Source organism: Pongo pygmaeus, chromosome 1 (genome assembly GCF_028885625.2).
Source record: "Pongo pygmaeus isolate AG05252 chromosome 1, NHGRI_mPonPyg2-v2.0_pri, whole genome shotgun sequence".
In the NCBI taxonomy this organism is placed as follows: domain Eukaryota; kingdom Metazoa; phylum Chordata; class Mammalia; order Primates; family Hominidae; genus Pongo; species Pongo pygmaeus.
Genome location: NC_072373.2, coordinates 214,109,677 through 214,134,927, shown reverse-complemented (window position 1 = coordinate 214,134,927; position 25,251 = coordinate 214,109,677). Strand labels below are relative to the sequence as shown.

The 25,251-nt window shown below is 45.6% G+C and overlaps 1 long non-coding RNA gene and 3 other non-coding genes across 4 annotated transcripts; 3 read left to right on the top strand and 1 right to left on the bottom strand.

Moving 5' to 3' along the window:
- The first annotated feature begins 54 nt into the window (after nt 1-54).
- TRNAE-UUC (transfer RNA glutamic acid (anticodon UUC)) lies at nt 55-126 on the top strand. The gene has a single exon. It is a non-coding gene; the product is annotated as a tRNA-Glu (tRNA).
- Nucleotides 127-15,820: 15,694 nt separating this feature from the next.
- On the bottom strand, nt 15,821-21,678 carry LOC129006504 (uncharacterized). The gene is made up of 3 exons (XR_008492014.1): nt 21,310-21,678; nt 16,544-16,892; nt 15,821-16,063 (listed from the first exon to the last, which is right to left on the bottom strand). It is a non-coding gene; the product is annotated as an uncharacterized LOC129006504 (long non-coding RNA).
- Nucleotides 16,966-17,039, top strand: TRNAN-GUU (transfer RNA asparagine (anticodon GUU)). The gene has a single exon. It is a non-coding gene; the product is annotated as a tRNA-Asn (tRNA).
- Nucleotides 21,679-23,365: 1,687 nt separating the features above from the next.
- On the top strand, nt 23,366-23,529 carry LOC129022564 (U1 spliceosomal RNA). Its single transcript, XR_008496473.1, has one exon. It is a non-coding gene; the product is annotated as a U1 spliceosomal RNA (small nuclear RNA).
- Nucleotides 23,530-25,251: the final 1,722 nt, after the last annotated feature.

Below are 25,251 nucleotides of genomic sequence, written 5' to 3'. Positions count from 1 at the left end.
CAGGGAAAGTGTCGCTTCTGGCCGAAGAAAGGAGAGAAAGCTCCCTCCCGTGTGTCCCTGGTGGTCTAGTGGCTAGGATTCGGCGCTTTCACCGCCGCGGCCCGGGTTCGATTCCCGGTCAGGGAATTGTTTTGCACTGGCCGCCCTCCCGCAGGAATCTTCCTTCACTAGGCTGTCAGCCGGCCTGCGCCAAGGGCCAGAGGCAGAACAGTCTCCGCAGCGAGGGGCAAAGCCGGGCGAAGGAGGGCAAGTCCTGGTGAACCACACACCACTCCTATTTATCTCCGTGTCCCTCATCCGCGGAAGCGGCTTTAGAGAGCGACTGAGCCTCTCGCTCAGGTGTACACAGCCGTGCAGAGATGCCAGCCCCCGTGGAGCTGCACCCAATGAGCTCACCCTCTTTCCGTCGCCACTTCGGAGACGCCTATCGGGCTGAGCTGCGAATAACTAAGAGAGAGGCCAAGCCAAGTCATGGCGTTTGTGCCAGCCCCGGACACGGACACCGGTCAGTCAGCGGAGCCTCCTCACCTCCGTTGGCAGCTAACGCGCTCGTTAGGCCTTCGGAAGAGGCTACCGGAGGCGATGCCAGCGAATTTGTTAGGGGGGTGAGCGGCAGGTGAGGTCCTCGAGGGCGGTCCCGTTTGCTGATTGAGCGGTAGAGGGAGGCGATGTTCGCTGACCCAACAAGGACAGCAGGTGGAGCAGGCACAGATGGAAAACTGCTGCCGGCGCCCTAAGCAGAAGGCAGGTGTAAAAATCAGCACTAAGACGTCGAAGCGATGGTACCACAGTGAAATCCCACGATGTCTACACTCTACCAAGCACTTGCGCACGCTCCCCCTTTTCCATTCAGTACTCCCAAGAGGGGTTCAAAGAACCCAGAGTCCACTGTAAGCTCAGGGGACAGCGGGAGCCAGGGAGGTGAAGTGCACCGAGGCAGCGGGCAGAACCGCGGGGGTGAGAGGGCGCGGTGGCTGCGGGGCGGGAGCCGCTGCTGAGAGGCGGCCTGGGTTGTCTTGTGGGGTGACCGTCGGTGGAATCTTTGGTGGAGAGTTGTTTGGAAGAATGGCGAGGGGCCGCAGTGGGGAGGGTGGTGACCCTGAGCGACCGGCCAGGGCGAGGAGGCTGTGCTGTCCCTGCAGGCCATGTGCTCCTTTCCACTTACCTGGCAGGGGGAGACCGTGGTCACGAAGGGGGTTCTCCCAGAGTGAAGCTTCTTCATCGCACTCTAGAGTTGCTGATCCCTGTGATTTCCTCAATGTGGGAAATGGTGTTTGTGCTAGAAGAGGCTGTGCTCTTTACCTGACATAAGGGGGTTCAAGACTGACATCCCCTCACGCCCACCTGAAAACGTTTACATGGCTTCCTCGTCTCTTTTTTTTCTGTCCTAAAGTCGCCTCATCTTCACATCCCCTCATTTTTTCTTCCACACTCCAGAGTGTCTCTCTCTCTCATTAAAAGCTCCACCTAATATTTGAAATATCTCAACCAGAAAGACTGCAATAAATACATTATTTCATTCGTGGAAGGTACAGACCAGCTAGGTTGAGAGATGCTTGATATTTTCTGCTAAACGGTGAGGCATAGAGCACTTGGAAGGTTTCTCTTTGGGCCGTTGTTTGTGTACTCTTGGGTTTCCTTCTTTTCCCCAGACAGTATGGCGCTGTGGGGCCAGCGGTAAACCCTGCTTTCTGGCTTTCTGGCTGCAGATAAAGGCCGCATCTGGTGCAGGAATGAAAAGCAAACCAAAAGACACGTGGGTTCGCCCCAGTGGGTCCAAGATAGAGTTTGACTGTACCAGGATTCGGATTAGAACAGGGGTTGCTGCAGGCACAACGCAGACTACTAACCAGTACAGAATCCCAAGGCGCCCCACACCTACTGCCCATCGTTGTGCTTCCCCACCCCTCTTTTATTTATTTATATATTTTTTTGAGAGACAGAATTTCGCTTTGTCGCCCAGGCTGGAGGGCAGTGGCACGATCTGGGCTCACTGCTACCTCCGCCTCTCAGGTTCAAGCGATCCTCCTGCCTCAGCCTCCTGAGTAGCTGAGACTACAAGCGTGCGCCACCAAGCCCAGCTAATTTTTGTATTTGTAGTAGAGACGGGCTTTCACCATGTTTGCCCGGCTGGTCTCGAACTCCTGACTTCAAGTGAGTGATCCACCCACCCCGGCCTCCCAAAGTGTTGGGATTACAGGCGTGAGCCATCGCCCTGGTCCCCCGATTTTTTTTATTAATGTAAAAACATTATGCGATTTTTACTTCTTTATTCTTGTTCAGCTACAGGTTCTTGTGATTTTCTCTCACATCTTCTCCCCGTTTCCCCCTCTCCTTTCTGATACATGTCCCATCTTCTCTGCATCCAGCCGGTGCCCTCTGCACGGGCATCCTGGGCTGTCCCATTGTGTCGTCCTGGTCTCCCCTGCTTCTCCCTCCTCCTTTTCACGTTTTCCCTTTTGACTCCCCTGCCTCTTTCCCGCTCCCGCCCCACCGACCCCGTCTACTGAAGTCCAGTTGATTGGGGAGTTCGGCTTCCCTTGGGCCCTACTTGGCTCAGGCTGGGGTCGCAGATCCAGGCATTTCCAGGGGCAATGGCTTCTGAAGCAGGCGAGGGTCAACGCAGGGTGAAGGCCGCCCTTCTGGCTTCAGAGTCACTCAATGCACGCGTTTCTAACGTGCAACAACACGATTAGTCGACTCCGCCTCTCCGGTTTTCTGAAGCTTTGTAGTCTGCACAGTTGTCCTGCAGAAAGCAAATGGCAACCCCTAGGGTTTAGTGATTGCTTAATCTATATAGAGATGAAAGCAAGCAATTGAGCTTGTCTCTATGGCGCAATCGGTTAGCGCGTTCTGCTGTTAACCGGAAGGTTGGTGTTTCGAGCCCACCCAGGGACGTGATTTTAAATGTTGATGGTTGTGGCCGGGTGCAGAGCCTCATGCCTGTTAATCCCAACACTTTGATAGGCCGACGTAGGGGAAGCCTCCACTGAGCTCAGAAGTTCAAGACCAGTGAGAATCCCATCTCATTAAAAACAAAAATTGCAGTTTTATCTCCTCAGACCTATCACTGTAATGAAAAGTGAAAGTCTGTTCCCTTGTGTCTTGTGCATCCCATGAGGACAGAGAGAAGAAGGTCTCCCTCCAAGCTTCCTAGAAAATAAGATCTCTGCAGAACAAACTAGCTTGTATGTATGGGAAACTGAAAGTATTTGAAGAAACAAACTTCAAAAATTCTGCCTTGCTTTCCACAAAAATTAACCCATCACAGTCTGCCTTCAAGTGGCATCATACCTCTTCACATAACTCCTCTCCCTGCCTTTATGCTATTGTCATGCATTTTACTTTACACCTGTTATAAACCTTACAATCCATCTCTATTACTTTTGTTTCAAGAGTCAGGTGTGTTTTTGTTTGTTTGTTTGTTTTTGGGTTTTTTTTTGTTGGTGGTGGTGTTTTTAAGGTGAGTCTTACTCTATCAGACAGGCTGGAGTGCAGTGGCACAGTCTTGGCTCACTGCAACCTCTGCTTTCCGGGTTCGAGCGATTCTGCTGACTCAGACCCCTGAGTAGCAGAGATTACAGGCTTAGGCCACCACATCTGACTAATTTTTGAATTTTTAGTAGAGAGGAAGGTTCACCATATTGGCCAGGCTGGTCTCGAACCGCTGACTTCAAATGATCCGCCTTCCTTGGCCTCCCAAAGTGCCGGGATTACAGGCGTGAGCAATCATGCCCGGCTAAACAGTCAGACGTTAAAATTATATATTTGTCTATGTAGATGTCATTTCTAGTGTCTTTTTCTTTTTCATCCAGATTTTCATCCGGTGTCAGTTTCCTTCTGCCTGGAGGACTCCTTTAACTTGTCTATTAGGTGTCTTAAACTTGCACTATCATTCACTGATGCTCTGTTCATTTTAAAAAAAAAAAACTGTTGGCCGGGTGTGGTGGCTCACACCTGTAATCCCAGCACACTGGGAGGCCGAGGCGGGCAGATCAGGAGGTCAGGAGATCAAGACCGTCCTGGCTATCATGGTGAAACCCCATCTCTACTAAAAATACAAAAAATTAGCTGGCCATGGTGGTGGGCGCCTGTAATCCCAGCTACTCAGGAGGCTGAGGCAGGAGAGTGGTGTGAACCCAGGATGTGGAGCTTGAAACCTGTCAAAAGGCATTCTTAGCCTTAAAAGAAAAGCCAGGGACATCCCTTGCCTCTGGACACTCGAACTTAGAAAAACCTTTCACCGTCTATGTGGATGAATAACAAGGGACAGCTTTCGATGTTCTAACTCAAAGGCTGAGGAATTACTTTGGACCAGTGACTTATTTCTCTAAACAGCTAGACCAGGTGGCAGCTGGGTGACCAGGAAGCTTGAGATCAGTGGCTACGGTCACTCTATTCTTAGAAGAAACCAGTAAGTTTTCCTTGGGACAACAATTAGATGTCATACCACCACACTCCCACCCCTGCCACCCCATGGAGTACAGTACAGAGGGTCCTAGAGGCAAAAGTACACCAATGGCTAACAGGGGACTAGTTACTTAAATATCAGACCCTTCTGCTTGACACTCCAGATGTTACCCTGAAAGTATGCTGATTTTTAAACCCTGCTACTCTGTTGCTGGACCTCGCGTCTCAAGAAACACATCCCCAACTCATTGACTCCTGTGTGGAAACCACGGAAGAGCTTTACTCTAGAAGGCCCAACCTTGAAGACAAGCTCCTGTCTAACCCCAATGTTGAGAGGTTTAGAGATGGAAATAGCTATATTCATGAGGGAGGAAGAAAGGAAGGTTAGCCAGCAAGAAGTCATTGAGGCCAAGGGTTTACCTTCTCAGACTTCTTCTCAAAAAGCAGAATTAGCTGTGCTAATTAGGGACTTCCAACTATGAAAAGCGTTAAGCTGGGCACGGTGGCTCACACCTGTAATCCCAGCACTTTGGGAGGCCGAGGTGGGTGGATCACCTGAGGTTGGGAGTTCGAGACCGGCCTAGCCATCATGGCGAAACCCCGTCTCTACTAAAAATACAAAAATTAGCCAAGGGTGGTGGTGGGCGCCTGTAATCCCAGCTACTCCAGAGGCTGGGGCATGAGAATCCCTTGAACCTGAGAGGCAGAGTTTGCAGTGAGCTGAGATCATGCCGCTGCACTCCAGCCTGGGCGACAGAGCAAGACTCCGTTTCAAAAAAAGAAGAGAAAAAAACAAAAACCTCAAGAGTCATTGTGTTGACTGACTCTAAATATGGGTTCCTGGTGCTCCACGCTCATGCAGCCATAGGGAAGGAAAGGGGACTATCAAGAGCCAAGGGATCCCCCATACAACTTTACTCAGATCTTGGAACTTTTAGATGCTGTCCAACTCCCAGAGAAATAACAATTATTCACTGCAGGGGACACCAGAAGGGAGACACTTTTATTATTAGAGGAAATTCCCTGGTGGAAAGAGCAGCTAAGGCCACAGCTAAGGAAACCCTGGTATTTCAAGCTGCTGTGCTACTACCAGGTACTCCATCCATGTCAGTGACACCATACTATACCCCTAAGGAAATTAAAGGAACTGAGTAAAAGGCTTCCAGTGAGACCCCGCTGAATGGTTGCTAGAAAAGAACAAACTCTATTCCTGAGGCTGACAAATGGGAAATAATTAAACATTTTCATGATTCCTCGCATTTGGGACAGGATTTTCCATTCAAATTAGTTTCCTAAATATTCTTGGGAAAGGGACTGTTCCAAACTATAAAAAAAGTTACCACTCAGGAAGTCACCCCATATCCCAATCCCTGCTTAAACCTGTACAACACCAAGGAACATACCATGGCGAAAACTGGCAGACAGACTTTACCCAGATGCCACCTTACAGGGGACTACAAGATTTGCTAGTATTTATAGTCACTTTCACCGGGTGGATAGAAGTTTTCCCCATGAGGACAGGAAAAGTATTGGAAGTGTCTAAATTCTTAAAGAAATCATTCCAAGATTTGGATTACCAAAAGGTTTGCAAGGTTACAACTGACTTCCCTTCAATGCTAAGGCAACCCAGTGAGGTCATGCCTCAGCCTTACCTATCTTCACTCCTCATGGAGATCTCAGTCTTCGAATAACATAGAAAGCCAATCACGACATTAGCAAAACTCTTTCAGGTTTGGGGCTTGCCTGCCCTGCATCACTATCATTGTTTCCTCGGGTTTCCCAGGAATGTACATGTGTGAGACTGCCACACGCTTATAGATCTGTTTCCCTGCAAGGATGCAGGAATATCTTGCCTGTGGCTTCCAGAGTTGGAGATACATGTAGTTGCACCACTGAGTGCTAACATTTGATTTTGGAATCAAGTGATGCATTCAGACTGGTTGCTTTCATTCTGTGGGATACATGTAGTGAACACATTCATGATTGAGTTTCCTGCTTTTAGCTGGAGCAAGAAAGATTTATAATTGTGATTTGTATGAAAAAATCATAGGCAAGGGAATGGGTGTAAAATAAACTTTATTGTCAGAGGTTTCTAAAGGCTCATGCTTCAAGGAAAACGGACATATGCTGAAGAGCTGATAAACTGTCTACAGCAGCGTTATTCTAACTTAATCTTGATTTCAAGTTCTTTCCATTTTCCTCCAGCTGCTGTTGACTCCAGTTATATATAGGATGGGGGAAAGGGGATTATCCATGAATCTAGGCATCACTGTCTCTTGGGCAGTTTTCACATTTGCAGGCTGAAGGGATGTGATTTCTACGATCAAACTATCCATTTGGAGTACAAATCTGGAGTGGCTGTGAAATTCGGTTCTCAGAGATGAGCTTGCAGATTTGGACTTTCAATTGTTCTGTTGTTTTAGTTTTTCTCATCAACTGGGGAACTGTTTGTAACTAAGTTTGTTAAAAGTAGAGAAGAACTTTTCATAGTTCCAACATTAGTTGTTACCTGAAACAAACAAAAACACACACACATACAACTAAACAATAATATTTGGTGAGGTCTTGCTGATACCTGAGGCTGGAGTGAGAGCTAAATGGTGATACAGGCCAGGTTCAAACTGAGTGCAACTAAGTGGATAATCTCCAGTAGTGAACTACAGTCTATAAGAAGATAGTAATAATAGATTCAAAAAAAAGTTTCCTGAAATGAACTAGCTGGCCTGTGGTTTAGGACACAGGACCCCACCCACCTTATGATTCTAAAAACCTTGCTCCAAGGCACTGCAGATGAGTTAGTTAGGTCTCTACCACCTCCTTAGCATCAATTGACTCTCCATAATACTCCTCTGGTGAGAAATAAGGGTCTTTCAACCTCCCAGGAAGGGATTTGCTTAACCTCAAATATGCACATTCAGAAATAGCTTGTCATAAGAAAGAGAGGATAGTTTGCAGAGAAATAACCCTCCTAAGTCCACATCCTATTCCTTTTAAATAAGAGAGTGGTGCCAAGGGAAGAGCCCTAGAGTGTCAAAGCCAACAGGGTGCTCAGATACCACCCAAGTACAGATCCATCTGTGGCTGTAAGGAGACAATGGTATCAAGAGGTGAAGGCCGTATGATCTGCAGGTGAAAAACCTGGGATAGGAATCGAGGCCTCAAACCTTTTCCGCTACATCACAGAGTTTAGGAGCAGTTAGAGGGAAGGCTTCAATCTGGAGAACACTAACAGGCTCTAGAGATTATTGGGTCATGGTGTCTGGGAAAGAAATAAGGATTCACAGAAAAATGTTTACAGTAAATGTTCTTTTGGGACTTTGCTTGATAAAAAGGCTGAGAAAAAGTAAAAATTTATTTATTCCCAGGCTGGAGTGCAATGGTGCAATCTCCACTCACCACAACCTCCACCCTCTGGTGTTCAAGCAATTCTCCTGCCTCAGCCTCCCAAGTAGGTGTGATTACAGGCATGCACCACCACGCCCAGCTAATTTTTTTTTTTTTGTATGTTTAGTAAAGACAGGTTTCCTCCATGTTGGTCAGGCTGGTCTCAAACTCCCGACCTCGAGTGATCCTCCCAAACTGCTGGGATTACAGGTGCCAGACACCACACCTGGCCAAAAGTAAAAATTTTCTAATTGCAATTCTGAACCACTTAGGGGTTGTGAAATCAATATAGTGGGCTGCTTACTACTACAGGCTTTATTTAAATTCTAGGTAGGGTGGATTACACATAGTAAAAGATTTTTAAATACCTGATCACAGGCCAGGTGCGGTGGCTCACGCCTGTAATCCCAGCACTTTGGGAGGCCAAGGCAGGTGGATCACAAGGTCAGGAGATTGAGAACATGCTGGCTAACACGGTGAAACCCCGTCTCTACTAAAAATACAAAAAAAAAAATTATCTGGGCATGGTGGTGAGTGCCTGTAGTCCCAGCAACTCAGGATGCTAAGGCAGGAGAATGGTGTGAACCCGGGTGGGCAGAGCTTGCAGTGAGCTGAGATCATGCCAATGCACTCCAGCCTGGGCAACAGAGCAAGACACCATCTCAAAAAAAAAAAAAAAAAAAAACTGATCACAAAGAATTGTATATTTCTCACTGCATCTTGTGTTCAGAAACGTTTGAGAAACTGCTCTACATAGGCAAATTACAGGCTCAATCTCTCCATCTACCTCTTTATCTCTTCTCTATTTTCCATGCTATGCTGACAAGACCTTGAAGAGCGGAAGGCAAATTTCATCAATGGGTGGTGTTAAGCCTTTTCTATGAGGTAGCTGCACATTTGGGGCACTTCAATCCTGGTTACTTGAGATTCTAGTATAGATTGTCCTTTTCATCTCTAGCCACATGGTAAAATTTCTTGGGAGCTTTTTAAGACTATTAGTGGCTTCCACCCACCTGGAAACATTTCAATCAGAATCTCTGTGTGTAGAGTCCAGGTACTTGTGTTAGTTAGAACCTCACCAGGCTTTATAATATGACAGAGTGATTTGAAGCTACTGAGTAGACCTACACTACTTCCTACCTTTCTCTTTGTTTCTCTTTCACCATAGGCTTCTTTCCAATGAGAAAGTAAAGATTTTAGTCTCTGTTTTCAGAGTCTCAAGTAAATCACTCTCTTTCTCAACTGGACTTCCAAGGCAAAGATTTCTTTCTATTTATCTGTCTGCATTTTTACAAAGTTGGCCTTTGGTTTCCCTTTTCCCAGAGCTAATTCACCACAAAGGCGCCCCTCAATTCAAGGAGGTGGGCTTTCATGCACCTGCACCTGTCAATCATGGGACAACATTTTGCAGGCAGGGTTGCTGGGTGCTGTGGAATTGACATAAACTCCCAGGTATTGCCAGCTCTGAGCTTCAGGCAAGCTTGTGACTAAGTCACTCCAGTAGTCTGAGGATAGTCCTTACTCAGAAGGGTCTTCGGAATCAAAAGCAAACATAGGCATGAGAGGGTAAAAAAAAAAATCTCATGTCATCTTGGCTTATACCTAACAGAACTTGTGCAAGAATGGATATTAAGGTGGGCATTGTACACAGCAGAACTTAGTAAATAGCAAGTCTGGAGTTTAAGGGATAGGCTGAAGAGATTTTGCAGATTTGTAACCATTTTGCCAACTTGAACACACTTTTGTTTGGGTTTGGTTTTCTCCTCAGTGGTAAGAGCTATGCACAATAGGGTAGCTAAGATATTATAATTTGAATCAATACATTTGTATTTTGCCAAGGACCAAGATGAACTTGATAATTTCAATTTTTTAGTACTTTATTTTCATCAGTTTGAAAATTAGGACTTTTGCCCCTTTTTTGGCTTATGGCACCTTTTTGGTTTTCACACTTTCTCAAAGACCAGTAACTTAGAATCTAAATTATGATTGCTTATTCTTTCAGTACTCTAGGGGAAAGTTGATTTAATCTTGACAAAATGTATTCAATTAAAATAATTGTTCTCTTAAATCCTTTCTTTCTTTCTTTCTTTTTTTTTTTTTTTTTTTGATGGAGTCTTGCTCTGTTACCCAGGCTAGTGTGCAGTGGCACAATCTTGGCTCACTGCAACCTCCACCCCCTGGTTTCAAATGACTCTCCTGCTTCAGCCTCCAAAGTAGCTGAGCCTATAGGCACATGCCATCACACCTGGCTAATTTTTGTATTTTTAGTAGAGATGGGGTTTCACCATGTTGTTCTCTTAAATCTTTGAACCTTTTAAGTTTGTCCTTCTTTTCTCCAATTTGCAATGGTGGAGTGTGGCTTGCAGCTAAATAGTATATTTCTCAGAGCTACTTATTCCTGGAGCCTGGCAGTCTGCGGGCCTGGAGGGGGAGCATCTAGAAAGCAGCCCTCTCTAAGTTGAGAATAACTATGAGAATTGTGGGTTATAAGGCTTTGAGCACCTCTGGCCTACCCGTCCTCTTTTGTTTCTACTGTGGGGTGTGACAAGAGAAGGAACTCATCTGAGAGTGACTTCATATTGTGGCCTTTCACCGCTTACCTCTGGAAATTTCATTCAGGCAAGCCGGGGGGAGTCTCTGATATTTTTCTCTGAGAGGAAGAATTCATTATACAGCTGGACAATGGAATCTATGATCTGCCTGTAGAGGTTAGAGGTGCATCCTTTTCCAGGAAATAATTACAATTTAGGCAAGTTATATATGTTTGTTTAAGAGAATGCTTTCTGCACATTTCATGTTCTTGCTTTCTATCTTAGCCTAGGGAGAAAACCATGGGGACTCAGGGCTGGAACTTTAGTGTGATGGGGCAGAAGCCTCATTTTCACATGATTCTCAACAAATGGCAGCACATCACATGTATTATCATGTCCAATGGCTGCAATGTGAAGGAATATTTTCCAAAATAGTTGCTGCTTTGGTAAAAAATTAACTAGATGGGTTCAAAGTCAAATTTGAAGAAAGCTGAGCAGGCAGAAGAAAATCAGTGAACCTGAAGATAAGGCAATGGAAATCATCCAGTTTGAGGAACAGAAATATAAAAAGACTCAAGAAAAGTGAACAGAGCCTAAGTGACCATCAAGTGGACCAACATATGCATTGTGGAATTTCTTTGTTGTTGTTTTTGTTTTGGGGGGGGTGGGAGGGGGGATGGAGTTTCATTTTTGCTGCCCAGACTGGAATGCAATGGCGGGATCCCAGCTCACCGCAAACTCTGCCTCCTGGTTTCAAGCAATTCTCCCACCTCAGCTTCCCAAGTAGCTGGGATTGCAGGCATGCACCACCATGCCTGGCTAATTTTGTATTTGTAGTAGAGATGGGGTTTCTCCATGTTGTTCAGGCTGGTCTCAAACTCCTGACCTCAGGTGATCCTCCCACCTCTGCCTCCCAAAATGCTGGGATTACAGGCATGAGCTACCGCTCCCAGCCTCGCATTGTGGAATTTCTAAAGAAGAGGGAGAGAAGGGCAAAAGAGAATATTTGAAGAAATAATGGCTGAAAACTTCCCAAATTTGATGAAAGACAAGAATATAAACACAGTAGCCTAACAAACTCCAAGTAAGATACACTTAAAGAGACCTACACCAAAACACATTATAATCAAACTTTCAAAAGTCAAAGACAGAGAATCTTTAAATTGGTAAGAGAAAAGCAACTGGTCACATGCAAGAAATCTTTAATAAGATTATCAACAGATTTCTCATCAGAAAATGGAAGCTGGAAGGACAGGAAATCAAAAGCTGCCAACAATCTGGAGGGGTGGCTCATATCTATAATCCCAACACTTTGGGTGGCTGAGGCAGGTGGATCACTTGAAGTCAGGAGCTCAAGACCAGCCTGGCCAACATGGCAAAACACTGTCTCTATTAAAAATACAAAAATTAGCCAGGCGTGGTGGTGGGTGACTGTAATCCCAGCTACTTGAGAGACCGAGGTGGGAGAATCACTTGAACCTGGGAGGCAGAGGTTGCAGTAAGCCAAGATCTCACCACTGCACTCCAGCCTGGGTGATAGAGTGAGACTCCATCTTCATAAACAAACAAACAAAAGCTGCCCGTGAAAGGGAAAAGGATCAATAAATGGGTATTCCAAAAAGTCCAAAGTCACAGAAATATCAAGCCAAAATGAACTGTTTTCCTGACTGGAAATGGAGAACAGGCTATGGCAGCAAAACACAGAAGTTCAGTACCGAATTGCAAGGTGGAGCAGACTTTATTGAGAATCCTGGAAGGGATCCAGAGCAGGCAGTTTGAGCTTATGAAGAATTTTAATTTTGTTTTGGGTCAAATTTTGCTCTTTAATTTAGTCAAGAGAATTTTTTTTCACTACACAACGCACATAATATTGTCAAGAGAATTTTTCAGGGTAGCCATGACACTACTATGTGTGTTTGTTTTAATTTTATCTTCCTATCAACTGTTAAAATAAGAGATCTCTAAAATCATTTTTGTTTTAATTCAGATGTCTAATTTAAGGGATCCATCTTCAGGCCATTGCCAATTAGAATTTCCAATGGTGTAATTATTGCAATAGCAATTCAACCAAATAGCCCCTTTATGGAAAGTCCAGGATGTCATTTTCCAGGTTAACTTCCTGGGAAGGGCATAGAAGAGGCAATCCCAAAGATTCCCCTGCAAGAAAAAAGCTCAATGCAAGGACTAGACCACAGATGGGTAAGGATGATGTTTGCCTCCAGTAACCCACAAATTTGTGGGGGCTTCCAGTCACAGACCTGTGAATCTGTAATACCAGGTAGCCTCCCTTGGGATTGAGCTTTCCTAGAATGAGCCAGGCAACAAGAGTTCAGATGACAAAAACTTCAAAGGGATGGGACTTCTGAAGACAAACCCTAAGAGCTTGACATGGCCAGAACAAAAAGGGTGCTGGGGTTCCCAGCCATTTGCAGACAGGCCTCCTAGTATGACCTGAAAGTTACTGCCTCTTTCCAGATAGTGGAAACCAAGAGAAAGCACTCCCACTTGGTCACAAGTCAAGCTCTCAAGGACATAAAATAAGATGAGAAGGAACCTCAACCGGTACCCCCTTTTATGGCAGAATAACACATAGAGACAAAGACAAAGGAACAGACAATTTCTGGGAAGAAAGGGATTAAACAATAGGAATTGGTACACAAAGTACCAAAAAGCACACCAGAGTCACTACACCCAAGACTAGTCACACAAATCCTTTTCTCCAATTAATCAAGATTTTGGAGAGGGAAAAGAAAGAAACAGTGATTTTTACTGTCCACTTGATGAGATTCCACACAGAGAAGGAGGCTGGGAGCCTGGCTGGTAAAGAAATTCTTACACTTATGACAGCGGATCAGATCCTGGGTTCTTCACTGCAGCTTCCAGAAGAGCAGAGCTTTCCTATCCTGCCTACAGCTCCAAAACCGTAGGGTCCAATGGAAACCCTCCCTCTTAACCCTCTGAACTTTCTCTCAAAAATCAAGTCACAAAAGGCAGATTAATTGGGGAAAAGGCATAAAATGTACTAACATGTGCATGGGGAGAGTCACAGAGTGATTACCCTCCCCTACCCGCAATGGGATGTAGAAGCTTATATAACATCTCGAGGTAACAGAATGAATGAGGGCTCAAAGCATGGCCAAAACCAGGTGCAATCAGAGTCAGAGGTATATCCAATTATTGTGGGCAAGATAAGTGATGGGAGGGAGAGAAAATGAGGCTCGGCTAGCAAAGGTGGTCTTAATATGTAAATGAAACCTTACAGGTAGCAGCTCTCAGAGAGAATAAACGCTAAAAGTTTCTTACAGACCTTTACAGGTGTCAGACTCTCAGTTAACCTTTCCTAGATCTGGGCAAGGAAAGACATGGCTGTATCAATGCAGATTCCCTACAGATGCAAATCTCCTCGACAAAAGACAACTTTGCAAGGCTACTTCTGCAGCTGGCTTTCTGAACAGACATCTCAAAATACGTCAAAGAAATGTATTTTGGGGTAAAATATTTTTAATTCCTTCACATCTACAGCCTGATGCACCTGCCGTTTCAACGCACCATTGTTGGTGGCAACTCCATTCTTCCCTACACTCAAGCCAAAAAACCAGGTTCTCCTTGAGGCTAGTCTTTTTCTCACAGCACACATCCAATTTGTCAGAAAACTCATGTTTCCTGTTTGGTTAATTACAGACTTTGATCTGCCAAATCTTTCTCTTTCTTGGTGTCTGAATTTTGGCAATGGAGTCTCCTGATACAGGCAGGATCGATTCTACTGACGATTCTCAAAACCGTCAGACATTTAAGAGCCTTAATCTCGGGGTCGGGGTTTGGGCCACCCTTGAAACTTTTCTTTGGGCCTACCGGTCAAAATCAGCCTGGCCAGACCTGTCTTCAAGGCCCATGGACAAGGCCAGGTCATCCCGACGCTTCTTGAAGCTTCTCCTGCCAGGTCGGCAGCCACCCTTCCCTTCCCTCTGACCTGCAGAGAGGCTTCAAGGGGCATTTATTCAATTTCTGGGAGCCCACGGGCGCAGGTGCGCATGACTCTGTGGTTCCCACCCCACCCGCCGCCCTCCTTGGTCCTCTCGCTGTCTGAAGCGGGTAGTAATGTTCCGGGTGAGTTTGGGTTCTGAAGACACCTAGTGAAGGAGGGACCGGTAGGGAAGAGCACTGGCCCCTGAGGTCCTTCGCAGCCAGGGATCCGAAAAAGGTCTTGAAGAAATAGAAAGGGAGAGTTGGAAGTAGATCAAAGCGAAAGAAAATCCTAGATTTCCTATCCGAAGGCACCATGAAGAGAAAGTCCGCCTCCTCTGGGCCGCGTCCTCACATTGCTGGTGAACCGAGTTCTGTTCTCCATTGGAGACCAAATCAGTTGACTTTGGCTTGACTCCTAGTGAAGAAGCCTCGCTTTGTCCTCCCCTGTTTAGCTCTTGATCCTGAAGCACTTGATGGTCTCTCCCGGGCTTTCGATGGATTTCAGGGATGCAACTGAGAAATTTGTTTTTAATGCACTTAATTGAAGTCAGAGTATTTTAAAGTATTTTTGCAAAGAAAAACGTTTCCTTTTGCAATGAAGACATTCAGATGTGAGGAAAATCACTAGGCTCTCACAAACACAAATTCCACGTCAGCAGGTAGGTTTGACCCTCGGGTTGGGCACATTTTCAGTGCACTGTTGGAACTTAAGATGAATCTAGGACATTCATGATTAATATTTTTAGGTTTTTAGTACAATTTAATATTTTAAATTTAAATACGCATTCTGAAAATTGTATAACCAACACAAGAAACCGGCTTTACGCCATATTTACAAATATATGAAAGAAAGATGATACTTTAAATGACAATGCTTCATAAATGGCAACATTTTAAAAGTACCTAGAGAAAAAAAGTTAGCCTAGAATTCTATGCAAAAATAAAATTTCAAAACTGTGAGTGAAATAAGGACACTGAAAAACATACAAAAGCTAAAAGAATTGACCAACCCACGCTATAAGAAATCTTAAGAGTCCTCCAGGCAGAAGCAAAAGGATACCAGATAAAAATGTGGACCTACACAGAGAAACGAATATTGGAAATGGCATTTAGAAAGCATGTACTACACGTTTTCTTATAATTTAAATCTTTCAAAAAATATTTGACGTAATAAATAAAAGTAAGAATGAATCACATTTTAAAGCTCAAAGTGCATAAAGTAAAACTACATAACACTAGGATAAAGGCCAGAAAGGGGGGCATAATGACACTAGAAAGCAGACTATGGTAAATTAAAGATGTATCCCAGAAACCCTAAAGCAGCCTCTGAAATAAGAAAAGGGTTATAGCTAATAAAGCAACAAAGGAAAGAAAACGGAATGAAATAAAAGCTATGGAAACACTATGCTGGAACAACTACCCTCCAGGCCTCCACCCTATAGGAATACACCAGTGGCCAATGAGAGTGTACAAGAATGATGACTGAAGCATTATTTGTAATCATAAAATAATAAAACCAACGTAATTTTGAAGGTATATGAAAAGGGTTTTCTTTATTTAACAGACAAGACAATTGAACAAACAAACAAACAATGGAGGCAAGTCCTTTGCCAAAAGGAACAGAGAGGGTCATGATGATGCTACTCCTGCAAGGATTTCAGTGTTCCCAGACGCCTAGTTTTCTGTCTGGTTCTTCTGGAAGATGTTATTCTTGGGGAGCAATAGGTCCCCGAATTTGGGGCTCTTTCAGGTTCTCTCTCCATTTCCCCATTCTGCTACAATAAACAAACAAACAAACAAAATTCTCACTTCCAGAAGATCCCGCCTGTGCCTCTGCATGCGCATTTCAGGAGGTCTGGATGTCTGGTCCACCGCGCCCCGTCTTCTTTCCCAGCTTTTTCTTTTCCCTTTACCTGCTCTCGCCCTACGGCCCCACGGCGGGACAACCGCCCAGCTGAGCCCCCGCGGCTCCACGGCGCAGAAGGTGCGCCGGAGGCCCTGCCAGTTGCCCGCCCTGCGGGGTGCTGAGAAATCAACGCTTTGTAAAAGGAACTTCCCCATGGAAAAAAATCTGTTGATTTCCGCTCTCAGGGCTCTTCAAAGGACTAAAAGCTAAAGGCCACGATCAATTCATTCGACAAATCCTAGTCGTGAGCCCTGGTGAGTACCAGACCCTGCTCCCCCCAGGGGACCCACGAGCGACCCTCACCACCATCCCTGCCCCGGTGGAGCCCCTGTGAGGAACACAAGACCTGAAAGTGGCAGCGGAAGCTCCTCAGCGGCCCCCACAGCGACTGGGCAGGGTGGGCACAGGCTCCTTCAATGGGTGAAGGCGGCACAAAGAACGGGAGGAACCTTCCCCGGAGGCCACAGGGCGTTCAGCTTCCCTTGGGCCCCCAGGCGGCTCTGGCTGGGTCGCCGACCAGGGGGTTTCTGGAAGCTTCTGAAGCAGGGGAGGGGCAGGGCGGGCGAAGGCAATTCGGCTGTTCTTCTGGCTCCAGAATCTCCTAACGCGCAGGTGTCCAACGTGACCGGCGCGACTCACCGCTCTAATCTCTCTGGTTTTCCAAGGCCTTGCTCAGTGGTCCTGCCGGGCGGGCCCTGAGAATAGACGGAACGGAGGAAGTTCAGTGAGTGCGCCCTTCCTATATGCCCAGTAGAGTCGGAAGCGCTTGTCTCTGTGGCGCAATCGGTTAGCGCGTTCGGCTGTTAACCGAAAGGTTGGTGGTTCGAGCCCACCCAGGGACGCTTATTGGAACTTTTGAAGCATTCACGCATTGTCAATCATTGGATAAATGGGGAAGATTTTATCTTCCGGAAGTCCCAAGCCACTAATTTATGACAGATCCATGTCAAGGACCCCCACCTTCCCGACCAGATTCTTAACCGGGTATCTCCTGAAATGCCGGGTTTACACCTGTGTAACTAAGGAATCCTGAAACAGAGACCTAGGAACCCACTTTTGGTGTGATAAAATTCTAATTCAGTCCCTTATACGCTTAAACGAGTAATTTACATACCTCCATTTTTTCATATTTTAGTAGTGGGAGTCCACTGTTACCTCCAGGATGAGCCTGGGTTTCCTGATTGCGCTATCAATAATGTGACCAGTGGAATCATTCATCACGATAGTGATCTTCTCCATCATTTTTGAAAACAGTATTTTTCCTCAGTTTATGCGTGATTTATTTACCTATTTCAAAATGTTTTTGTTAGCCAGGTGTTTTGGCATACTCCTGTAATCCCAGCTACTTGGGAGGCTGAGGCAGGAGAATCGTTTGAACTTGGGAGGTGGAGGCTACAGTGAGCTGAGATGGCACCTCTAAACTCCAGCCTGGGCATTAGAGTGAGACTCCTTCTCAAAAAAAAAAAAATTTTTTGAGATGACGTTAGTTTCAAGGTTTTAGGATTACAAAGAATGCTGCAGTCACCATTCTTGTACAGATATCTTTGGTCATTGTGGAAATGTTTACACTGCAGACATTTCTACAGTGTAGAGAGCTGGATGCGCCATTGCTACATTATAGTGCTTACATAATGCTTCTAATTTGAGTCCATTCTGCAAATGTATCTTTCATGGGAGCAGTACCAAATAATATTCCAATATAAATGTTTATAAGAGGAAAATGTGCAGATGTGTAGTTGAGCTGCGTGCCTCTCCATGGGGCCCAAGTGCATAAAATGGTGGCATTAGCAATCATCTGAGAGTGGAGTTTGTGGCCTTCTGACGTCAAAAGCTGAGGCAGAGGGCATGAAAACCCTCGCTGTACATCCTCTGTAGTCTGGCCAGAATCATTCCTAGGTCAGTGATCTCTTATCAGGAGGGAATGCTGCTTGCTTGTTTTGTCAAAACCACAAAAGGGAGGGAAACATCAGGCTGTTGGTTGATAACAGTAGTGAAGCAAATCTTTCCAAAGGCTTGGTTTGTTAACCCTTAGGAAAAACAATCCTAACTCTTACAAGATGGTGCTGTGCATTTCCAGGCTCTTGGTGTCCCAAAGAACTGTACATGACACACAAAGCAGCAAAGCAAAGCAAAAATTTATTAAGCACAGTAACACTCTCGGAGTGGGGAGAGTGGGCTGACCTCTGGGATGTGAGATCAGTATTAGTTTGGTGTACTTTGGGTCTTTGTATGTGTGGCTTTTTATCTTCTCTTCACAAGGATGTCTAATCGTTAGCCAGTGTTTGCCTTTTGATTGATAGGTGGGTTGCTTAGTTACTTTGGCCCTTGTGGGCTTGCACATTGCCTCCATCCCATAATTTTAAGTACATGCATGATATGCAGTCCATATGCATGAGTTTTAATGAGCTGGTTATGATATGGAGTCATGTTAAGGATACATTTTTTCTCTAATGCACATGCCTATCTCTGAGGAGCTGCCCCTTTACTGGTTTGGATCTCGCCGGCCATGGGGTCCTTGCTTGCTTTTCTTTTCATTTTTTATTCATTTACATTTTTGAGACAGAGTCTCATTCTGTTGCCCAGTCTGGAGTGCAGTGGTGCAATCTTGGCTCACAGCAACCTCCGCCTCCTGGGTTCAAGCGATGCTCCTGTCTCAGCCTCCCAAGTAGCTGGGAGTACAGGAGTGCACCACCACGCCCAGCTAATTTTTTGTATTTTTAGTAGAGACAGGGTTTCACCATGTTGGCCAGGCTGGTCTCAAACTCCTGACCTCAGGTGATCTGCCTGCCTTGGCCTTCCAAAGTGCTGGGATTACAGGCATGAGCCACCGTGCCCAGCCTTGCTTGCTTTTTTAAATCTTACTTTTCCTTTTGGCTGCTCAACTTCTGCCTTTTATCTTGCTTCTTGCTCTCCCACCCCATCACCTTGCTTTTGTTTCTGCTTTCACTCACTCTGCCTTTTTTCCAACTTCCAATTCCCTCTGCTGTTCTCCTGCCTCATAATGGCAGTTAGTGAGGGGAGGTTTTAAGGTGGCATGTCTAACCTCCTAGCCTGCCACATCCAGAAACCACTTTTGAGGTTTCTCTGCAGTCCTGTCAGCCAAGAGGGAGTCCATTCAGTTGGTTGTAAGGCCTAGGGCTTATTTTTATTTCTCAATCCTGACAAGATGAGGCTGGATTAATGCAGATTCTCTGCAGGTGTAAATTTCCCCTACAAAAGACACTTTTGCAGAGTTACTTCTGTTTGCTGGCTCTCTGACAGCATCTTAAAATATGCCAAAGGAATATATTCTGGGGTAAAATATTTTTATTTCCTTCATCTATCAAGAGCTCCACCATGCTGACAGCCTCCAATCCAAGCATACCTGAAGCTTTCCTTTGTTTGTTTGTTTGTTTGTTTGTTTATTTGAGACACAGTCTCGCTCTGTCACCCAGGCTGGAGTGCAGTGGCATGATCTCAACTCACTGCAAGCTTCACCTCCCAGGTTCATGCCATTCTCCTGCCTCAGCCTCTGGTGTAGCTGGGACTATAGGTGACTGCCACTATGCCTGGCTAATTGTTTGTAAATTTTTTAGAAGAGTTGGGGTTTCACCATGTTAGTCAGGATGGTCTTGATCTCCTGACCTTGTGACCACCCACTTGGGCCTCCCAAAGTGCTGAGATTACATGTATGAGCCACCGTGCCTGGCCCCTGAAGCCTTTCTTTTTAAAAAGCTTTCCCACCCTTATGACTGCCTTCAAGTCTCTGCCAAAATGCAAATAACAGTGAGTGACTCCCTGCTATAGCCAGCTCAGAATAAATAGCCTTTGCTTTTTTTCATTTGGGTGGTCTTTGTTTATTTGCAGAAGCTTCAATGTAGAGTTGACAAGGACTCCAATCTTTGACCAAACCTTAGTAGTTTCCTCTGAGCCCTTTTCTCTGTTACTTCTTCGCCTGCCAAGTCCAATTTTAGGAAACAATGCTGTTGAGTCTAGTTTAGCAAGAGTCTTCGCAACCACCTTTGATAGCTAATCAAGTTCCTCTTAGTAATTTTCCATCCACCGACTTTCTTATCTTGCCAATTGGCTATAATCTTCAACTCCTCCTGCTGTATTTGAGGTTGAGCCCAGTTCTCTGCTGGTCTCTCTTGCCTACTGTAGTACATACAATAAAATCTGTCTCATGTTTTTAACAAGTGTCCAGTGTAGTCCCTCAGAAACTACCTTTGCAAAATTATGACAATAAGAGAAAGCTGACATGGCTGACTCCATCTTCGTTCTAGCCTCACAGGCTAGCTGTCTTTGCTCATTCCTATGCAATTACTCCCAAGCTAATTTTGGGAAAAATCGAGTTTATACTTTAAATCAGGGGTCCCCAACCTCCAGGGCCACAAGAGAGGTACTGGTCCATGGCCTGTTAGGAACCCAGCCGAACAGCAGGAGGTGAGCTGCAGGCTTTCAAGCATTGCCACCTGAGCTCCGCCTCTTGTCAGATCAGCATGAGCATTAGATGCTCATCAGAGCTCGGGCCCTATTGGGAACTGCTCATGTGAGTGATCCAGATTGTGCACTCCTTATGAGACTGTAACTAATGCCTGATGACCTGAGGTGGAACAGTTTCATCTAGAAACCATCCACCACCCCCTTCCATGGAAAAAGTATCTTCCACGAAACCAATCCCTGGTGACAAAATGGTTGGGGACAGCCAAAAAGGCTGGTTTAAATGATAACCTTCCCCAAAACTAAATTACCCCTGTAAAACTAATGAAAGATCACCAAGTTAGGAGGATGAAAGGGGCCTGATTGCTGCTAAGATGTATGCCTCGTTAAATAATTACCAGCCATTATTCCAGAAGTCACAAGATTCGCAGCTTCCCCAATTACTGCTGTGAAGAACATCACTATTGTAGAACCCAAGATTGGCCTCTTGAGATGTCTTTTCAGGCTTTTGCATTTCTGACTATTGGATGGCACCATCTGGCCCGAAAATCAACCAGTCCCTTAGCCCCCACCCAGAAGCTGACTCCATGCAGAAGGGCCATTTTCCACACCCCTGTGATTTCATCCCCAACAATCAGCACCGCGCAAGCCCTAGCCCCCTCCCCAACAAACTATCTTTGAAAAACCCCTTACCTCCAAGCCTTCAGTGAGATTGGTTTGAGTAATAACTCTGTCTCCCACATGTCGTGGCTGGCCTGTGTCAATGAAACTGTTTCCTGCAGTGCCATGGTCTCCTTGAATTGATTTTGTGTGTACATTGGGCAGGAAGAGCCCATCAGGCAGTTACATCTGCAGGACGGTGCCAGTTCTTTCTACAAAGGCTGGTCAGATACCCAGAAAGTATTTCTCCACTACCACCTGGACAATGTGTCTCCCTGTCAATCTCCAGGGAATGGGGCCTGGATCAAGTATTTAGTATCCAGCAGTTACTACCCTGTCACCTAATCCCTCATTTTCAATATTTTGCCAAGCTTCCAGTGGCCTAACTGGCCACCACACCACAGAATCTTCACTTTATGGTCTCCAAGGAGAACTCTCCACTCGATGTTTTGTGATTTGAACAATGGAATAGAATGTGATACTGGTTGGCTGGGGGAGGTCCCTGGACAATGGTGGGATCTCGACCCCAGCCGTGGTGTCCAGGCTCTTGACACCATCTCGAGAACAAAGTCAAAGATGAGTCAGCAAATAGTGAAAGAAGAGATTTATTGCAAAGCAAAAAGTACACACTCAAGAAAGAGGAGTTCAGGCATACTCGAGAGAGAACAATGGGTTCTGGGGTTTCATCTTGATGGGTTTCTTTAACCAAGGAGTGGAATATTCATGAAAATTCCTGGGTAAAGGTGGAGATTTCTCAGAACCGTGGTGCCATCCATTTTTACATCAAATATTGGTCTCAGAACTGTCATGGCACTGGGTGGTGTGTGATTTAGTATGTTAATGAGCATATAATGAGGGCCTAGGTAAAACCTCCATCAAATCCAGCACCACATCGGGTCCACTCAGTCTTAGCCAGCTTGGTCCACACCCTGGTTTTTCAGCGTGTTAACAGCCCATAGCCTCAAGTCATGTAAATCTGCTGCCTAGAATTAGTTATCCTGTGACCACCCGGTAGTATTCCTGTCTCAAATCTACTTGTAAATATTCAAATGGTCATTGACTTGGGCATTCCAACTTTGCTTACTTCACAGTGTTTCCTGCGTAATATATAAGAAAAGATGATCCAGACTTTTGTTAAACTTCTCAAATAAGATGTATCCCAGGTATTTGTGTCAAATTTGGATGATTTTGGTTTTGTCTTTGCAGAATATAAAAAACTAACATGAGGTAAGCGCTAAGGTGTGGAGATGGCTGTGCAAGAGATGACAAAGTCCAACACCATGCTTGAGAGTGTCCAATCATCTCTTCTGGGGCAGCATATTTTTCTACAATACTGAATTTGGAAAAAAAAAAAACCAACAACATCAAAAAAAGAAAAACAAACCTACAAGATTCATGAAACTGGACAACTGTCTTTATAACATTACCAGTGATAAAACCAGTAAGGAAGGCTGGTTTGCAGTCATCTGAGCAGCCTCTTTACTTTCATAAATATGGTTTCTCTCTGATATTAAACGGCTTCCAATTGCAAGTGGAATGCTACATCACAAGGATAAGGACGCGAAGAGAACCGGTTTCTTCTGTAATCTGAAACACTCTAGTTTGAGAATTAAAAGCCATTATTTGAAGAAGGGTGCCCCCCAGCTCCATCTGGCCTCCGAAAGGTTGCTTCTCAACACAGGCTAAAGACCAGCTTCTCTGGGAGAGAGCAGATGCAGGGGAGGGAGAGAAAAAGGGAGAGGCAGACGTCACTTCCCCTTGCCGGCTCTGGCAGCGGATTGGTCGGTTGAGTGGCAGAAAGGCAGACGGGGACTTGGCAAGGCACTGTCGGTGACATCACGGATAGGGCGACTTCTATGTAGATGAGGCAGCGCAGGGGCTGCTGCTTCGCCACTTGCTGCTTCGCCACTTGCTGCTTCGCCACGAAGGAGTTCCCGTGCCGTGGGAGCGGGTTTAGGACCGCCGATCAGAACTGAAAATCCCAGCTGTATGTGAGGGCTGGAAAGGGCTCGAGAGTGCGCAGGGAAGTGACCGTGTGTGTAAAGAGTGAGACGTATGAGGCTGTGGCGGGGCAGAGGTAGAAGATCTCATACTTACCTGGCAGGGGAGATACCATGATCACGAAGGTGGTTTTCCCAGGGCGAGGCTTATCCATTGCACTCCGGATGTGCTGACCCCTGCGATTTCCCCAAATGTGGGAAACTCGACTGCATAATTTGTGGTAGTGGGGGACTGCGTTCGCGCTTTCCCCTGAGTTTACATAGTTTGAAGAATAGGCTGTCTATTAAGGGTCATTTTTTTTTTCTCTTTGTTTGCGTCATGATTGGCGTCTTAGAGTTAAGTGTTAATCCTATAGTGTAAAGCTGGGCAACAGGAAGTAACATGTCTCCTGTCCGCTGTAAGAGAAAAAGCGAGCATCAGCCTTATTGGCGTTGTAACACAAGCCAACTAGGGTGAAGTCCGCTCAGCCCTTCTCTTTCTACCCGGGCTGCTTTTTGCAGGGATTGGTCCGTGTTCTCCAGTCTCTTGGGTTCTCATGCTCTGTGAAAATCTTCGTGTTTTTCCTACCCCCCAGTCACCTCTTACACAGCCTCTGCTTCCAAGCGCAGCCCCCACAGGAGTTGGTAGGATTTCTGTGCTAGCGGGGAATGTGTTCTCACCTCATAGAGCCAGGTAGAAACTACGCAGTCTGACGCTGTTCTCTGGGAAGAAAGCAGGGCCTTTGGGGCTCTCAGTGTCCCCGTTGGGTTGTAGACATAACAGGCTTACTTTGCGTAGGCAAAAGGCTCTGCCCGCCCCCAGGTGCCCTAGCGCATATTCATTGAGGCCCGCACGTCAGAACCGCAGTCTCACCTGTCTTGGCCAAAATGCGCTGCGATCCTCCTTGAGATAGAAGGAGGGAAGTTTTATGAGGAGCCATGTCCACTTTCCCTACTATCTCCTGCCGTTTACATATCTAGTCTTTCTTCAGACTTTATTTAAGCGACAGCTTCATGTTTGATATCTCGCTCCCACATCCTACATCCATTACCAGGCAACTTTCTAGATAGCACCCCGACCCATCCTTCCCACCCCCAAGCAGCCCTTTCCTATTTCTGGGGCCACTGTCCTCCCCCGTCCCGCTTTCTTCAGGCCCTCGCTTATCACCTTCATGGACAGAAAATACTGAGCTCTCTCTTAACCTGTGGTTTATGCCTGACACGCATCAGTGCCCTGGCAAATTCCTTAATACCCCTTCTCAAATAGCACTGTAAATGCATTTCTTTTTAACCCCCAGAAGTATCTAATTGATTTTGTCCCTGAACTGCAAGAATACTAGTATTCCACTACAGAAGAAAACTCCAGGCCTAGAGATGGCAGTTCTGCGCATTGTGCCAGCCTCTCCCAGGGTATGTTTTCTGACCTCACCTACTTTTGATCAACTGAGGTCAGGAGTTCGAGACCAGCCTGACCAACTTGGCGAAACTCCGTCTCTACTTAAAAAAAAAAAAAAAAAAAAAAAAAAAAAAAAAAAATTGCGGGGCGCGGTGGTGTGTGTCTGTAATCCCAACTACTCGGGAGGCTGAGGCAGGAGAATCACTTGAACCCGGGAGGTGGAGGTTACAGTGAGCTGAGATCACGCCATTGCATCCCAGCCTGGGCAACAGATCGAGACTCTGTTTCAAAAAAAAAAAGAATAGAAAAAGAAAAAATTAGTCCATCTTAGACATATTATTGGAGACAGTAGAATCCTGCATCCAACAGGCACTTGGTGCAGATCTAAACCCACTGAGCTATGAGCTCATGTTCTCTATGTTCTATTAAGTATCATGAGCAGAAATTGAGCTCTTTGGCTTTTACCCACTGAGTATGGCTATAGGAGAGGTCTCTCTCTCTCTCTCTTTTTCTCTCTGATTATTTGCATGGTTATTTTTTGCCATCAGTGTGGGTTTTTGGTTCTGATGTTATGAAGTGAATTTCTTGGGACAATCTTTG